Raw genomic sequence first — 2,499 nt, forward strand, 5'->3', positions numbered from 1 at the left:
GTCTTACATTGCATTTCGTTTGTCACATCTAATTTTTGGTGAAAAGTGAATGCAAAATACTGAAAATCAACCGAAGATCAGAAATTGAAGAAAATATCAGGCTGGCTTTTGACACTAATCTCACCAGGCCCGGTCAAATAACTGGTTTTAAAAGTTGTGAAATCAATTAATCGGAGAATATAAAAATTCACGTAAAGCTAAATGAACAAAAGATATAACGATAAATGTACAATTTTAAATTAGATATTTAAACCAGTCATTTGACTAGGGGTGGTGAGGTTAGTGTTAATTGAATAGTTTAGTAGTCGTTGAGCGACATTTTGAATATTCATTCGTATAATAATTAGCAAAATAACTTTTCTTCGTTGATTCCTCCACCATAATTAATTTCCTTCATTACACATTTCTTAATTCCCCGTTCATTCAGGATATTTATAAGAATAAAAATCATTAGATCGGTCAAAACTTCAGGTACTACGTCGTGATAATAAAAATGATATAGAGAAAATATCAATGGACTTCAAATTTTCAACCGTGAAAAAATTATTCTCTTACTACATTTTGGACTTAAAAATAAATATCGTTTCACTTTTATTATTTTTATATTAGTATTAAAAGCGAATACGCACTCCAAAAGCGCTTAAGACTTCATCTGCATACTGTGTCATTGCGGAATAGTAATTTTAAGTAATTTTTCACTTTCTCCATGCTGTTGTTTCAATCTTGCTTTGTTTAACGAAATTAAGATTATAAAGTAAGGTAACTAAAGTAATAAGTTAGACAAATGAGTCTGTGATGTTGCCAGTAGGGCTACGAATTATTGTACGATATTTGTAAATATCGACGTAGAGAAAGAATTGTGCTGCGCAATCCGAAAGATACCTGCTGCGTAATTCGAAAGAAAGTGCTTCGTAGAATAGGAATGTTTTTGTTGATGTATACATTTCTTTGTCTAGATCGTTAACTGTGTAGCTGCTTGTGCCACCGGCTCTTGTGTCCCCCTTCCCCCCTCCCTCACACTTTGTAAGTTACTCGGCGAAACTAACGTACAAGGAGTCATTTAGTCGTCTTATTTCGTACCGATAACATGGATCGTGTTGCGTCAGGTTTGCAACATATTCTAACGTATTGGCGGCGTCGGTCTTTTATTACTCTAATAATTTAATCCAATTAAATAATCACACGCGAAAATAATAAAATTTTATCACATAATTTTGTACGCGACGTTAGAGTTCTTGTTCGCCGATTATAATTTTAACGCTCACGGTAATGTGATCCTATTTCATATTCTTTTGACAAAGCTTCTGCAGGAGCTCAAGAATGTAAGTAGTTTTAAATATTGTATTTCAGTTTGTTCTCTTATACAATAAATTTATTATACAATAAAAATGATTGATAATTTAAAAAACTGTAAATGCCCTCTTTAATTGAAATAAAGTCTTAAAATCTTAACATTAAAGTACAATAAAACTGGCTGATACGCATCAAAAATCACTGAATATGTTGTTCTCAAACTTTTATATTAGAGTTCCAATTTACATATTTATTAGAGTTTAGTCTTTATTGTTGCTAAAGTTTCACGTTTGTTATTATGTGTTACCGATTTTAATATCTTATGTTTTGTTATAGACATATCACTACTTCAACTTCGTCATCTTCTTCAGGAGTGTTCTAACAGTGGCACAAAAGCCAAGTATGTAAGTATTTTTACATACTTACTTTCAGTTATGTCTATTCTGTATATTTTTCTTTGATCACTATCAATGCAGAAATACAATTTGACTGAAAATTTAGGAGGATAGCATTTTCTGAGGTTATTTTTTCGTTAAAATAAAATAAGAGTTAAAGTCTTAATACCGAATTATAAAACAAATGACTAACATACTACAGATTATTTTAGATTTTACACATTCATATTAGAGTCTCAGTTTTTATACTTATCAAATTTTATTAGAATTTCAATCTTTATTATTGCTAAAGTTACTAAAGTTAATAAACCTTCATTTTTCACTATCTCCAACTTTTCAAATAGTCAGCGATCACTCATCCTGTTTTGTTTCGTAACAGATTTTTCGCAGTCTGCATTTCTATTATTAGCCTTTCAACGGTTCCTGTCTGATGTTAGTCTCCCGGATGAAATTCGCTGGGATAGCGCAGCATCCACGGTAACGTTCTCTGTTTGTCTGCTTCGAACGGTGAGTCGCATGCATTTCTGTTCTTCTGGTCACTCAATTATGCCGTAGGATAAAAGACCCGAATCGGCACGGGTGACTGGTTGTATTACGTAGAATTCTTTGCGAGCATAGTGAACGCGGGTATCTTTTATACCCGTGAGTAGTAACGCTCTTTTTTCAAATTTATTAGTTTAAGATAGGTCTTCTTGCACAGCGCGATGATAATAATTAGTTTTTTAATAATTAAGTTAAACATATACACTTGAGAATATATTCGCGTTATTTATAAATATGCATGTTAATATTCCGTATGAATATTTGCAAA

The 2,499-nt window shown here is 31.9% G+C and overlaps 1 long non-coding RNA gene across 1 annotated transcript; it reads left to right on the top strand.

The window, feature by feature from the left end:
* The first annotated feature begins 1,302 nt into the window (after positions 1-1,302).
* LOC117240825 lies at positions 1,303-2,086 on the top strand. The gene is made up of 3 exons (XR_004494797.1): positions 1,303-1,322; positions 1,630-1,697; positions 2,068-2,086. It is a non-coding gene; the product is annotated as an uncharacterized LOC117240825 (long non-coding RNA).
* Positions 2,087-2,499: the final 413 nt, after the last annotated feature.

Source organism: Bombus vosnesenskii, unplaced genomic scaffold, assembly GCF_011952255.1.
Source record: "Bombus vosnesenskii isolate JDL3184/JDL3185 unplaced genomic scaffold, Bvos_JDL3184-5_v1.1 scf7180000014967, whole genome shotgun sequence".
Taxonomy (NCBI): Eukaryota; Metazoa; Arthropoda; class Insecta; order Hymenoptera; family Apidae; genus Bombus; species Bombus vosnesenskii.